This window comes from Mya arenaria, chromosome 16, assembly GCF_026914265.1.
Source record: "Mya arenaria isolate MELC-2E11 chromosome 16, ASM2691426v1".
Taxonomy (NCBI): domain Eukaryota; kingdom Metazoa; phylum Mollusca; class Bivalvia; order Myida; family Myidae; genus Mya; species Mya arenaria.
In genome coordinates, this window is record NC_069137.1 from 2,960,365 (window position 1) to 2,976,785 (window position 16,421).

Genomic DNA, 16,421 nt, shown 5'->3' on the forward strand with positions numbered 1-16,421 from the left:
TCCGCAAAAGTTTACGTCAAATGCGAAATAAAATATTGATGTTAATTGGAACATCAGTCTGCCTGACATTGGTATATTTCTATTAAGTAGTAAAATAACTGTCGTGCATTGGGTCGCCTCGGATCATTATCTGCTCCCTACTTGAAAGACAAAATCTCTGAAAAAAGAAATCAAAGCTTCTTTGCATCAATGTTATTTCCAAAGTCAACAATACTAAAGTTACGCTGTAATGACAACTTTGCTTTGGATGACATTTCGTATTATCTTGACGCTACCACATGTTGGTTGTGATGTAACATTTAGATAGCAAGTCTTCATTCACTCTAATTCATTCATAGCCTACAATAGATATGGCAATTTTATAAAGATGCTATGACCTTTTGTATAAAGTCACTCGAACGTGTATACCCAGCAGGATTTTATAATCATTTAGTATTAGTCATACGATAAAAACTTCAAAGACATACCCTGAAGTCAAATATTCAAATATCAACCCTGTTTAAACACTATGTTTTGTGAATAACTAAAGGTGACACGTGGTGAGTAATGCATGACTTAAAAACACATGAATGCATGAATCTATAAACTGTTCGATATCAAAAATAAAATATACCTTTGGACATTTGAACACCATCTTGATACATATGTTTATGTATTAGCTCAAAAGTTCAAAAGTGGTATTCATAACTTGATAACTTGTTGTGCCAATGTTGATGAAGCAATAAGCTTTTACTGCGGGCAAAGGATATATTTAGCAAAGCATAATGAATCTTAGGTAGTGGGTCTCAAACAATGCCGTTGTCAACAGAATCATCCCCGAAAATGACCGAGCATCAATACACAATGTTCAACGATCCAATGGGTTTGCTGTCTCCAGTGGTTCTGCAAGGCAAAATCTTGTTACAAAGCATGTGGAAAATGAAACATAATTAAGACAATCATATATCGGAACCAAACAAACTGCTTTGGACAACAATTCAGTCAGATTTCAAAGAAATCAAACAAATTGAGATTCGTCGTTGTGTAAATAGACTTTCCGGTGAAACTACATACAAATTAATAGCATTTTGTGACGCGTCATCCTTAGCATATGCAACAAATGTATGTCTCCATCATTCGAATGGACATTCTTCAGCAATGCATTTGATTTTTTTCGAAAATGAGATTATTCCTAATCAAATATGTAACCATTCCTAGGCTAGAGCGGTTATTGTTGTAAAATGTTTACAATTAGTGAAATCGCATGTCAATTATCTATTTTGGAGTTACAATTTGGGGTGATTCACAGTGCGTTCTTCAGTGGACACAATCGGACCATCAACTAACTGTGTTCATAAAAAATAAAGTTCAAGAAACAAACGCAGTTGTGATATCAAATTCAATTATGTGTCAACACATGAATTCCCAGCGGATTTTGCTAGTCGTGGTTTAACATAAAAAATTGTCAAAAAAGTAACTTGTGGTGGCATGGTCAACACCGGCTTAATGAGGATTGTCAAAAGAGGCCAACTAGTGAGAACGAAATAAAAGGTGAAAGTTCAGAAGTTGACAGTACCGAGGTGACCATTAAAACACATTAGTTAGTGTCGAGTGAAAGTGATAGCGTAGCCATCAATGCACTCAAAACCAAATTTGGCATAGACTGTGAGAAATATTATTCAGCATTAAAACTCATCAGCGTAACAATCTGGGTTTGGAGATTTGTGAATGCTGTAAAAGAAAACGAGCCTAAAAAATGTTCCTTTCTAATGAGGAGGTCAAAACCGCCGAAAAAATGTGGATTTCGTGTTTAGATAAATAATTTAGGGATGGCAATGAGTACCCGAATACTCGATCGAACGTCCGAGTACTCGAGTACCAAATCACTACTCGAGTACTCGGAAAATCTATAAAATCACAAAATACACGATTTACAGACGAAGTAACAGATTTGGTTGGTTGCCAAAAGGACAATTTATGGTCACTCTAATCCCCGCTGTGTACACAAGTGACCTTAATAAATTAGTTGAGAGTTCCAAACTGTCAACAAAGGGTCCCTATTTCACTGATGTCTATTAGTAAAGTTTTGATTGCGGAACTTTCACCTACACAATTCTAGTGTTTACCAATTAGAGACCTTTCAACAAACAATGGACGTTAACGAGTAGCGATCGTTACAAGCATTGATTTCCTAATGGAGCGCAAATCATTGTGAACAAATCATAAGCCAAACTCATATCGTCCATTGTTTATGTTTTCAATAAATGTCAGGACTGGTATGGCATATCCATTTCGTCCATTGTTTATATATTGAATAAATGTCAGGTAATGTTTGGTACGTTAAAACGTATAAAGTCCGTCGCTCGTTATCGTCATTTAATGGCCCAAGTATCTTTTTTTGCATTGGAAGTTTAGGTAATTCTCTTCTTTAATCGCTTGATAAATTAGGCGTCATATCATTGCTCGTAAAGGATCAACTGAGCGATCAAAACCCAAACATATTGTCTTCAAGTCTTAAACGCTGTCAAAGTTATAGAGTATAGCCTATATGACTAAGTATTGGTTTAGAAATTCAAAACAACATTAACATAGTCTTAGTGTTGATGCAAATGTCTCTTTACTAACCAACTGGCATTACTTGCCGCTGAATAACTAGCTTATGTCAGACTGCGTTTTACTTCTTGAAAGTTGAATATGGAGGTGATTACTATATCCAGAAGATTAGTTCTTCGGTACCTTACATTCCTTGATAAACATACATAGTTTTTTTTATATGATGTGAGGGGTGATCGCGAAGTTCGTGTAAACGCCTCATAACCTTTTTTTATTTTTATTCCTATACATCTGAAACTGTAATATCCACAAGAACAATTTATGTATAAATATACTATTTTGCGAAATACTAATCGGCCAACAATAGCAACAATAAACGGTATCCTTGGCAACACAACAGACCCTAGTCGGCACACGCTAACATGTGTTTACTTTTTATCATTCTTTTGATCTAGTACGCTCATAATATGAAATTGTGATTGAAACTTACATTGAGTGACGTAAATGAGTAATACGAGTTTTCAACTAAGTTAAACAATGTATATGTACCATAACATTTTGCGAAAGACACGTAATAAGCTAGCAAGAGCGAAAAGGTATATACAACCGGAACTCAAGAAGCACTTGCCCAATTATGCCGACCAATTGAAGGGTACTTAATACTTGATGATACTTTTACTTGCTTGTGGGTTGTTTAAAATTCGGCAAAGTCCCTGTTTTCGCCGATTGGAGTAAAAATTCGTTTCAGAAATTCTCGTTTTTCACGAAAAAAGTTTCTGAGTGGCATACACTATCATGGTTTCTATTTTATTACATAATACCAAAGCACATGAGCCCTGTAGGATGTTGGGCAGCCTTAATCACACTCAAAAAGTAGACCCACTTTAAGTCCATTTGGAATAAACGCAGAACAAAAAAAAACTATTTAAGCTGTAGTCCATGTACACCTTATCCCATGCTTCTGAACATCATTGGATCTATAAACTATTTCAACAAGATATACTAATATTATGTAACTACATACTTGACACATTACACTACCTTCATAATTGTACAAAATCATTTATTTTGTTTGCTTGCACAGATAGGTACACGTTGTCGCACACATGGTTTCCATTAGCTCGTCCGCCACAAATTTGGGTCTTTCAAACAGCCTGCCGAATGCAGCTTTTTCGAGCGATCAGCTCAATTTTCTGGGCACCAGTATAATATTGAGACATCGTGTTAGAACAGAACAGAACATAACAGCGATTTATTCACGTAAACTACATAGTTTCTTGTGACAAATACACATATATATATATACACACACACATTTAAACAAAGCAAAATATAAGACATATGATAATAGCACATTAATCATATAAGGAATATATAAGTTTAAAAATTGTCCACTATATAAAGTATGTTCACTTTACAAATAATATTGGTGTATAGAGAATTTAGTTCAAAACATAGTGAATAATAATATAATGAAAACAGTGGTATAACCCGTATATGAAATATCTCACTGCATTAAAATTATTTAACGCGCCTTTGAAGCTTTATATATATATAAATATATATATTAGGGATGCAAACGAATGGCAACATTGAAATTCGAATATTCGATAATTCTTTCGATCGAATATTCGATTACTAAAATACATATTTCAGAAGTTGTAGTAAACTATAATTATTATTCGCTTAAGTAATAGCATGGCCATACTTTGTCTTAGCTAGTACACGCAGCGGACCCTGATTTCCCCAAATGAGTCTCTGATATTCCCCATTTTCATAAAGAAAAAAGCAATACATTATGAACAAACAAAAAAACAATTGAATAATTTTAATTCCGTTGCCTTCATATTTGTGAAAACTGTGAAACTAGATGGATTCCTGTTCAAATGGCGTTTTGCACCAATGGAGGGTCTTTCCGTAGGACGAGAAGCCTCGTTCTGGGAGTGTCCTCTACTAAAATTAACTATGAAAAAACGCGGAAACTGGTAAAACGATTAAACGTTTGATCGAATATTCGAATATTCGTTTGCATTCCTATTAAAAATATATATAATAACTTAACATAAATCTTTCAGATTTATTTTCTGATGGAAGTGACTCTACACATTTAAATAACGTTTTATATTTTTCTCTCTGATTGTTGGTAAAAAGGACAAATCAAGTTAAAATGTTTTGTATCGCCAATAGCATTTGCGTCACAAATCTTGCATGTTCACGTAAGTGTATCTCTATACTATTCTGGCCGTTACCTTCTCTTAGAATATGCACAGACACTCGTAGTTTTGTAAAGGCAAGTTGTGTCTTGGAATAATATTTTCTAAATACGATTCAATATCAAATGTTTACACCTCAACTTCCATTCCTTCAATGAACTGCCTTTCGGAAATTGCATTTATCAGTCGATGAACGCTACAGTTTCGTTATGTTCGGATTGCAATTCGTCGCATAACAATATACATGATTTTTTTTATCTTGTTAATATTTGTATTGTGTCAGCAGGTGCCGTAAAATATAAATAAACATTTTAAAGAGTGTTAACTAATGATATGTTAAATGTATATTTGCCATAAGTGTTTCAATTTTACGTTTAAAAGAGATTTCAAATGGTTGATCGTTTTCCGCGTTATCGTAACGTCATTTGATCAAACGTTTATGGTTACAGTCGGGCCGTTCTATTTACAAGTCAACACATTTATTAACTGAAATTGATGCACAACATGGACAACTTGAGGTAATTGATAAAGACAATACAATTCAGAGGCTCAAATTTAGTATTCAAAGACATAACATACGTTAAAGTGTATCAAATATTTAAAGACCAGATAGTCACTTATTATAAAATAGTTATAAAATGGAATAAGTACAATGGGAGAGTCAACTAATATATGCACAAATGTCTTAGATATATAAGAACAGAAATGTTTTAACAAACTTGTTTAAGAAAAGCAGATACCATTTTACACATATTCAAAAATATAATAAATAATATTTTTATTAGTTGTGTTTACCAACTGTTCAAGTTTATATATGTTTGGATGTCTGTTAAAATATGGTTTTATATACTGCTTACGCTCGTAATAAAAAATGTGAAAAAAATATAAACAAAAATGGAATTCATCCCCTAGTATTTTACATGTTTGGCATTTCCTTTCATTGACTGGGATTCTATTCCAATTGCCCGGTTATATTGGTAGTCTATGATTTCTTGTTCTAAACTTGATAAGTGGATATAATCAATAAAAAATGATTTTGGTGTTGAATGAAGATACTCTTCATAGCCAAATGACGTTTTGAAGATTTTATAAAATAGACTATTGATAGCATTTTCAGTCAGGGAGTACCACGATGTTAAGAATAAATCTTTCAGCTTGCCGAGTTATATCTTAACAGAATGAGTTAGAAAGGATTACTGAAAGGTTTTCTTAAATGAAATGTAGTATTGTTTTAACAATTCTTGAATACAATAATGCACAATTTGTGTAAATATAAGTAATGAATTGCATGATTGATGTCATTATCGGGGATATAAACGCAATTTGGCTGGTTAAAGTACGTTTAGAGTCCTTCGGACTCATCAAATTTTGACCAGCCCAATGGCGTTCATACCCCGATTATGACATCAATCCCGCAATTCATTCCTTAAATGAACTTTTGACATGAATATATAAGGTCAGTACACAATTGTTGTTTCTTCCTTCATGACATGTTGGCAAAAAAACAACAACATCAATTACTCTTTGTTTGAACAATGAAATAAAAAACATCAGCATCTAGATTGGCAACATGTTCATGAACTTCTATAAATCTATAACTAGCTAATAATTATTTTACGTTAGCAAAACAGTTTGCTTATTTATGTTCAACACTCAAATAGTTATTTGATAACATAGCCTTTAAAATAATGTTGTCCGTTTAATACAACTTGAACCAAAACCTAATTATTTTGAATAAATATATATACATTCAGTGGAAGAACGTGCTAACTGTCCGTATTGGGCAATGTTGCTAGAAGATTGTCTAACACAAAGTAATGTTTTACAAAATTTATGATGAATATTTTCTAGACTTTGAAAATGATGAAGACGGCGACGACGAAGACGACGACGACGATGATGATAACGACGACGACAATGATGATGATGATAATGATGATGATGATGAGGAGGAGGATGAGGAGGAGGAGGATGAGGAGGAGGAGGCCGACGACGACGACGACGACGACAACGACGATGACGACGACGACGATTATGATGATGATGATTGTTTTAGCAGATATTTAACATTAAAACTCACCATTCTTCTATGTGGAAAGCACTACTTGGTGTTTCGCTAATTATGATCTTGTTATATATTTACTTGATTCAAGCTTTTTCTAAGTAGCCATTTGGTTTATGTTTGATTTATAATTATAAGCGAACAAGAAAACAAGAATATATATAACCATTATAAGCAATTTGCAAACTATTCAAAAACCTATTGAACAATTGAACATACTATAAAATAAACCTTTTCATTGTCATTTGTAGAGCATTTGTAGAGCATTTCAGACAAAACACATCATTGTCATTGAACCGGAAAAAGGTAAACTTGTATATGGTTTCAAAATACCTCTGGTTCATGTTTAAGTCTCAAACAAAAGTCAACGCAATAAGATTCTCAATACTGAAGTAAGTTTAAAAGAATGATTACAGTTTAGACTGTTGATAAGTTCACATTTTCAACTGCTTAAAATAAAGAAGGTCAATTTAGTAAATTCTAAAATATCGTAAATACCAAGGAAGGTAACAATAGGATAAATGGATAGTTCAGATGTTCACACACATATTCTAAACAACTAATGTTATTTTTGTCATTTTCCTCCTTGAACAATTTGCAACATTGTTCCTTGTATGCAATGGGCAGCCTCTGAGGAACACAACCACATGCAGTTTTTTTAAGTACACAGTCCATATCACCACATTTACACCTGAACGTCTATTACTTTAATGAACTGCCTTCGATAATTGCAGATATCTTCCGATATACGCAATATCTTTAAATATGTTCCGATTGCGAATATAAATTAAATTTTGTGTATCTTGTTATTGCTTGTATTGTGTCATCAGGCCACGAACAACTTTAATCAACGTGTCAAATATTGTTAATGTATGATTTGTAAAATATATTGCTGTCATTATGGTTATTACAGTATTTTAAGGATCAACTTTGACGTAATAAAAAAACTTTCCGCGTTATAATGACGTCATGTGGTATACTGTTTCAGGTTACGGTCAGGTCGATCTATTTACATTATGGGTTAGAATGAATTACAAAATGTTTTCTTAAATAAAATTAAGAAATAATAACGTTTGGTTTGCATATAAGTAATGAATTGCGTGATTGATGTCATTATCGGGGATATGAACGCAATTGGGCTGGTAAAATACGCGTGGAGCCCTCGGACTACATAGCTTTAACCAGCCCAACGGCGTTTATACCCCGATAAAAACATCAATCACTCAATTCATTTCTTAAATAAACCAATATTTCAATTGTCATTATTATTTTTAATGAAAATGAAATAAAGAACTCAGATATTGATATAAAGGGAGGTAATTTGGTACAGAATTGTTCATAACATATGTTAAGTGCAGTGCACTATAGTATGATCACATTGCCAAACAAAGAAGCATTACGTTCCTTTCTCTTGAAGTATTTATTTTTTAAGTTCTAACGAAAATTTTATTAAACGAACGGTCTACTTACGAAATATGTATAGTACACATCTTATCAATTAGTCCTACATACACTGTTGATAACTTTTTATTAGCAATCAATTAAACGTTAAAGTAAACATTTTTATAATTCTATTCAAGTGAAATGTTTATTGAACTTAACTACATGGATTGATTGTATCTCGCGTAGTAATTAGATATAAATGCAGAAGAAGGGCGGCTTTCACAATTCATTGCAAGCGCTAAATAATTATGAAAAGAAAATGCTCGATCAATAATTGAATAGCCTTTCTTTTGAAATAGTACAATGATCTTGTCACTTCATATCATTTAAACATATTCATGTTATTCAAAAGATTTGTTTTGGAGTTTTAAACATAGCGTGCATGTTTTGCAATCAAATACAGTTTCATATTTTTTTACGATTGATAATGGCAGAGTAATAACATCGATCCGCTAGTCTAACTACAAATGACTGACATTATAAGTATATCATTCTCATTGAGCAGAGAGATGTATACTGAACGATGTACTTTGTGGATGTTTGCAACAAAAAGACTTTTAGGTAAACACACTTTTTTGCCCCTACAAGAATTTGTAATAAATAGAGAATAAATGACTGGTGTCGACAAGTATCTGACTAACGCGAAAGCGTATATAGAGTGTTCATGTTTAAAACAATGTGTTTGCCATGTAACAATATTTCAAGGAAATACCAATATGTATTTTAAAAGGAAACCGTTCTTCAAATGTAGCAACACTTTGTCAATACGATATTAACTGCTGTAAATCAGTGATCACTTTCTTCAAACAAAAACTATTACTCCTCCAACATTCACAATTAGTTCAATATTATTAAACAGGTAACACATCAACAATTTTGACGTGTGTGCAGGTACTTTTTGATGCTACATATTAACTTGAATAATTATTATGTTGATATATACGCCTTACCGCAATCATCAACAACGAAAAAAAGAAGTCAATACAAATCTGTTTGCAAATAAAGTCTAGATGTACGCACATTTCATTGCCACACGCAACCATTGGTGCTAATTTGTTTGCCTTCGTCTGGAAATAACGTCATATCTGTCATTATTAAAAATAATATGAATAGTTTGAGACCTCTTTCATATCAGAGATGGAAAGCATTTAGAAAACGTTATGTTCATTGATGGTGGAAGAACTTTAACTAGCATCCATATGCCCAAAGTGTGCCACTGCGGAATATCATTGAACTTATCCGGCAGGCCATATCCAGTCACCAGAAGGTTCGGTATCAAGATAATCATATACAATGTATTCATGGTGTTTAGGATATTTTTTTTATTATCCGAAATGTTATGTCTAAGCAATTAATAAGTATAAACACGACTCGAATGTATGTCTGACGTAGATCAAAAATAGTATCCCTGTGAATCAATGAATGCTAGGTGCTATGTGGTAAATGGGTCTCCCATTCAATATGTTATCGTGCGCATACCTGGCACAATAGATAAACTCGTATCTGTTTTAGCACAACGGAGCAGAAATCACATATTAAGGCTTTGAACCAGTAGTTTATCGACAAGGGAAATATCGCTTAAAGAGAAGATAACACAACACGCATTCATGTATTGAAGTAACATCCTTAAGATTATATCTACAAGAAAAAACACCTTTCAGCGTTGTCAAAACTATGCGATGATGACCGACTTATGAGTTATGTCAGAAGTGTGTAATGATCTAGATTTCATAACATAGGTAATATAAAATCTACCATTCGAATCTAAATAATGTTGTTTGATTAATGAAGGCATCTGTTATATGATACCTGATATTTCCCGCTTTGCCCTTTCGCATTTCTTTTAACACCGCAACCGAATACCAACTCGATAACTCGGGTTTTACGAGTTGGTTCACCCTCGCGAACATTTCTGAATACAACGAATATACGACAAAGGAATGGCAGGCAGATTTTTAAACAGATAAGGTACACATATCAAGGCAATAATTTCCTTGCATGCATGTTTAATACATCGCTTCCTTCTTTGATATGAAGGAAAACTCCTCTATTATAGTTTTCCAAAACGCCAAGAGTAACACCTTTATAAATCTGTCTTCGTTTGGCCAAACTATCGTGATCGCTCTTCAAGTTAAAAATATATCTCAAACTTTATTAAACAAAAATAATTTGCTTGAATGGTCCTGTCTGACACTTAAAAGTGTAATAATTTTGTACATAACTAGCAAGCAAGCATGTACGTAAACTAACAAACACTGATTGGGAAATAGGAAATGTTTATACCCGTTCAGATAAATATTATGAAATCTGTAACGAGCCTTAATGTTCGACTATAGAGGTATATCTTTTTAACTGCTTTTGTCCAAAGTATTCACCCGAGTCATAAAAATCGATCAAAGTTAAATAGCGCCTTTCAATATATCGTTTCTAAAGGTGTTGTATTGTATTGTATCTTTTATGAGTACAATGCATTGCTTGTTAAATTTCAAATTGCTTCCCAAATTATGATTTTAAATATAATAACTTCAGCCAACCCTTCTACAAGCTTGGGAACAACGAATACTTTAGACAGTAAGCCCCACATAAGAATTCTTAATTTTTTAAATGCTTAATGTAACAAAACGACGGTGTAAAGACTTGGTATATTTCAAAGTATTAACCCCGTTTTTACGACATGTTTTGTTAATAAAACACTTTATAAAGAATCACTGTCGATCAAACATTACTTTATTAGCATCAGCAGCCTCATCCAAAATATCTTCATACGCTTTTTTTGTCTTTCCTGGTCTTTCAAATTGCTATTTTATTTTTTTTGTAAACGGAGATTCGTCCACATTCGTCCTTCATAAAATTCCAATATAATTATAGTTAATATGTTTGTTTAAAACAGAAACACCAGTTGTCTTCCAACATTTAGAAGTTATGAGTTAGTAGTATTTGCATCAAGGGTTTTGTTCAATGCAGAACATGGTCGTAAATGTAAACACAACATTGCTCGATTTTGTGAACTTTTAACTCAAATTTCCAAAGTACAGAATTATTCTTCAATACATCTGCATACTCGGAAGTTAATTTTTCATTCTAAAATATTTTTGAAGATATTGACTCTAAAAATTGACCATGATTCTTTTTGAAATACATACTACCAAGAATTAGCTAATTTTGACCTTGGTATATAAATTTATTTGAAGTTTTATCAGCAATATCTAACGGACAACCCTCGGGTTTATGTTTCAAATAAATTGATATACAATCAGGAAAAAAGTAATGTAGGTATTCATTACAAGCACATTGTAAACTATTCATTATTGCATTGAACATACTTACATAAACATGTTCATTGTCAGTAGTATAGCGTTTCAACTAGACAAAACCATGTCATTCTACTAATTCGGCAGAATGTAGACTTTTCACAATACAAATGGCTCATGTTTTAATCTCAACAAAAGTCAATGGAATATGCTTATCAATACAGAAGTCAGTTTTAAAAAATGATGACAAATCCAAGACTGTTGATAAGTTGACACATTGTCATCAGCTCAAAGAAAAACATAGGTTAAATATAGTTTTTTTTTTAAATATCGACAATAACAAGGGAGGCAGAATAAGGACAAACGTAGCTATGATTCCTAAAATGGTTACATACACATAACTAACAACAATTGTCAAGTTTTTCAGTTTCCTTCTTCAACAGTTTGCAACAAAGTTCCGTGTATAAGAAGGACAGCACTTGAGGAACAACAACACAGTATCTGCTTTTGAAAAGTTAACAGTCTATATCACAAAAAGCCAATATATACATTGTAATTCATATTTTGCTTTAAATAATAAAATTGCTCAGATAATTTCCATATCAATGTAATTTGGTACAAACAAGTTTGTAACATAGGTTTTAGTATCGTACTACAGTATGATCACATTGCCATGCAATAAGACATTGAGTTTCGTTCACTGAAATATTTCTTTCAGTAAATAATAAAAGTAAGTAAAACGAATTACGCTATCATAGATTGTCCCACTTTTATCTATATAATGCTTTGTGTAAGGGCTAGTCTAAACAAGTTATATTCAGTACATTTAATAGACAAACACGAATCTTATAACGCAATAACTTCAACAAAAAAGAAATATATCGAACGACATTGAATAATTTCTCAATGATATATTTTTTAAAACAGTTTCATGTAACAATATAACTATGTTAAAAAATCCAAGGTGCGATATAAATGGTAATCAAGTTAGATATAGGGAGTGTCTGTATTTTATAAAATAAATATTTTTCATTCTCAATTTAAGGTGATGGATATTAACCAGTAATTTGTCGACGAAATAAATATCCCCAAAAGAGAGCAATTTTCAAACAGTATGCATTATTCATGTACTGAGGAGGAATCCTAATGTTTATATAGACAGTAAAAATGTTCGAATTTCCAGCATTGTTATATTAATAGTGACACAAACCATGTATTCGCACCAACTTATCTAATTACTATTTTCGAAGAAGAAACACATGCTTTTTTATAATATTAAAGTGTATTTGACTTGCGATGCAAGACTAATTGTCACAAAAATAATTAAAATATTAAATTAACATTTCATTGCAAGTTTAAAAAACAAGCTAACGTACCTGTTTCTCGGTTGAGTTTACAATATAATCTCCTTTTATTTATATTACGTTTTTAAAAGTCCTGTATGCACTCTTTTTTCCGCTCGCTGTATTCTGCTATTCGCACAGGCATAAATCTTACCAGTGGTCGCATTTGCACGTTTACTGCGCAGTCGCTTTAAATCTTTATCACGTCATGCTATATGCACATGCTTTGTTGAAGCGTTTAAGCGATACCTACTCGTTTGATTCGAGTCATTAGCCAAACATGTCTAGGATTGTATTTTGCATTGTATACACGATTTATATTTGAAATAGTAATGCTTTTTTATTACGAAAGAAATATCTGGAAGAATAAAGCATGTAGTTAAACTAGCGTTGAAAGGAAATACAAAATGCTAATATTCAGTAAGATAATTCTCGTGTTATCAATAACTTATATATTTGTTTTTTTTTATGGAGGTACACTGCGTTTGTCCACACGAATAAAGAGAGTACAATAGCGGTAAATGCTGCTGGATTTTAAAGGAATATTTTAAATAAATCTCGATCAACTCTTACTACCGCTTTAAGAATATCGTTCTAAAGTCTTACATGCAAAATTGAGGCAGTTTGATTGTCCAAGATGAGAGAGATTTATTTCGAATGCTTAATCTAAAATGCGAAATTACAAACACAAACTAGGTATAAGGTTTAAACCCTGATTTATGACAGTGTTCCATCTATAATCAACACTTTATGACAAAGTTATTTTCTAGCCGCCTCAAATATTAGCGTCTTTATCAAACACATCTTCACACACTTCTTGCCTTTCTTTGTCTTTTAATTTTCTAATTTTTGGAAACGGATTTGGCAAGCAACTTAGGAGCTGACATCATCCGAAAACATCTCAATGAGCTACTATTTCATTTTATAATATACCCAACTTAAAGAGTTTCATCATGTATGCATTGTATCTGTTTCTCAATCAATCCAAAATTGATAGTGGTCATACTTTGAATGTTGATGGTTTAAACCTAACCCTAACACAAGGACTTTGAATGTAGTTTGTATTAACCTCAGTTTAACATATTGACTTTTGACGCAGTTGGAATTAACCTTAGCTTTACACATTGACTTTGGACGTACCTGAAGTAAACATTACATTAACAAAAGGACTTTAAAAGTAAATGGATTTAAGGACCTTCCACAGTTCAAAAGTTATCATTTTTGGATCAAGACGCATTCACTTTCTTTCGGAAAGGTTTGTCTACATTATTACTTTGTCTTAGTGTCAACGTGCCCCAGACATCCTAATCAACAATGACTTGAGACTTGTTGATGATATCTTTTCAAATAAGAAAGTTATTAAAAAAATAATGGAAAAAAATAAAACTCATAAGCATATTCATTTTAAAATCTTAATGCTTTTTTATCGGAAATCGGATAAAATCTTAAAATTCCAACAGTCAACGAAAGCTGAAACAAAACGTTTTGTGCTTTAATACAAATGCAACGAAAAAAGTCTTTACATGTTCACAATCGATGGAGTGTAAACGTATTTTTAAATGGAACGAGACGCATTGTGTTTTTCCTTTTGATCCGAAATGGCCTTTATTCGAAATTTAGCATGGTTACACATAAGCAAATTGTTACCCGGAATATTCGCTGATCAGGTGAAATATGCATAATCTATAACCAGTTAATTCTAGGACTTGAGCTACTGACATAAAGAAAATCTTTCTGATCAAGTATCAGATATGGAAATTGATAAGCAGCCTCTATTGTCTTTGTTACAAATTTCACTTTGTAACCAATTTGTTCATCCCCAGATAACCAATATCTATACATGATGTTTTGACCGCAAGTTTTTTAATTAAGTCTTACAAAGGTCTAATAGGTTTTTCTTACATTACCATATTTATATAATTTTTACCCGAAATGACCAATATTCTAATTTGTCCGATGTCAAATTCTCAAAAACATTACTATAAAATTGTGGCATCCAAAGTGTACAGAAAACCAAACTTGATGAGAGATGACAAATGACGGACGATGGAAAACCCCCAAAATAAGAGTTCACAATGCGCTAAGACAAGCCAGATATGAACCATCCTGCATGTAAACATGTTAAATTATTGTGTCTTGTCCTTCTTACACAACGTATGATTCATTAACAAGCGTTCCAGCATTTAAATGATACAAACATTATTCGCTCACTATTGTTCTGTACATACATACCCGAACAGCAAAAGGAAATTTCGACAATTTGGGTTATGTAACGACAGTACCACACCATACCTATGGTTTCTATTTCATCTCCAGTACAATTTGCGCCGCCGTCAAGCGGGCCAGGATTGTTACACATTCGTGTCCTGAACTGCTTTCCTCTTTCACATTTCGTATCACAATTTGTCCATCCGACCCAGGATCCCCAGTCTCCATCCACTGCCACATTGATTTTGCGTAAATGAAAAACACATCTTGAATATAAACACTGTTTTGCGTTTCTTGTCAAACAAACATTGACAAAATCTGAACTTATATATTTAATACAAAGCAAACTGTAAAAGAGAAATATTTAAGGAAGATTTATTTTAAAGACATAAAGTTAAGGCTTAACAGAAACGTACTAACAGACACTTACAGACATTACTTGCGTACAAAACAACACGGACAGAGCATCGAACTATATACTAATATCAGTAAAAAAACTGTTTTGTTTTGATACATTACTCAAACACACACATCTATGGAAAACTATTAAACCTTTGAAAAGTTGAATAGTTCACTAGGTTTAAGTATATGCACACTATTACCAACAATATTCATAAAACCGTTAATCAATCCATATAAGCACGAAAAGCTAAAACGTATTAACACAATCCTGCTTAAAGAAACACTGTAATTTATACTAATCGAGAGCAGTGCACTGACACAAGACACCATACATTATGCACTTATCAAAAAGACTTATTGATAAAGGTTTCGGAAGGTTGAGCATGTGTAAATGGCCGCTACCCGAAGTCCCACTGTGCCCCTTATTGCACAAACCCTTAACAACAGTTACCTCAAGATTAAATTTGTTACATATTAGAGTAAGTAATAGTTTGACATTAAGTTTCTTTTTTATTACACGGACAATTTGTCTTTTACTTTAGCGATTATTCTTTATATGGTACTGGTGTTGTAGACATAGATTTCAGTAGAGTTTTCGACAAAACAAAACCATGTGCCAGGCGATAATTACCAGGACCCAGTTGAACACACGCCTTGGTCAGGGCATTTTCACCAATACATTGTTTTCAACCGCCGCTCGGAGAGGGGTTATTGCAAGCCCTAGTCCTTGTCTCTGTTCCTTGACCACACGTTGCACTGCACGTTGTCCAATCAGACCAAACCGACCACTCGCCAGTAACTGAAAGTGTTACAAACAGCTTTATTTGAAATGTATAAGAATACGAATAGTTGATGCTTAAATATCAGCACTAAATCTGTCTCGCTATAAAACTATTAAAATATTATTGACCGCGGTTTTGATCGCCTGCATATTAAGAGGTCAATAACCTCTTCCCGACCATCAACT

At 32.8% G+C, this 16,421-nt stretch overlaps 1 protein-coding gene across 3 annotated transcripts in view; it reads right to left on the reverse strand.

The window, feature by feature from the left end:
- Positions 1–12,993, reverse strand: part of LOC128222450 (uncharacterized) — a 29,033-nt gene extending 16,040 nt beyond the window's left edge. For all 3 annotated transcript variants that reach the window (XM_052931459.1, XM_052931457.1, XM_052931458.1), the window contains exon 1: positions 12,878–12,993. The gene's annotated coding sequence lies outside the window, so the exon portion shown is untranslated. The remainder of the gene's footprint in view (positions 1–12,877) is intronic.
- Positions 12,994–16,421: the final 3,428 nt, after the last annotated feature.